Source organism: Penaeus monodon, chromosome 23 (assembly GCF_015228065.2).
Source record: "Penaeus monodon isolate SGIC_2016 chromosome 23, NSTDA_Pmon_1, whole genome shotgun sequence".
Lineage (NCBI taxonomy): Eukaryota > Metazoa > Arthropoda > Malacostraca > Decapoda > Penaeidae > Penaeus > Penaeus monodon.
In genome coordinates, this window is record NC_051408.1 from 34,346,350 (window position 1) to 34,346,887 (window position 538).

The following is a 538-nucleotide window of genomic DNA, read 5'->3' on the forward strand; positions in this document are numbered from 1 at the left end:
ATATTCCTACAAATCACTTGGCTTCATCTGCTAACAAGTAATTTCTATGTAAAGCAGCATCTACTCATGTTCTCGGAAGGAGGGAACGACTGGACGATGATAAATGCAAAGGGGAAAAAATTAGCAAACTCGCTGCTACACAACAGGCATTGCGTCCGTCTAGTATTTTCTGGAAGCTGCATTAAGGATTATACTATGATTTGCATAGCTAGTAATGGAATACTGTGTGCTCACGTTCTTTCGTTAGTAAAACGTGATTTAAGAGGCTGATTTATATATATATTTTTTTTACACATTTTAATGTTTTTTTCATAATAGCTCATTACATCGTATCAGTTGTAATTATGTGGTTTGATTTTAAAGCGTAAATTGCAATTGAACATGTGAGCCGCATAGAAAAAAGTAAATAAATAAAAGAAATATCAAATACACTTAAAAACGTAAGTGTTAAATCAAACCAGAAACTTATCGGCGCCTGACATTTTTCTTGGGGTCATCAAGATCCATACAACAATGCGGAAGTCTCGAACTTAAGGGG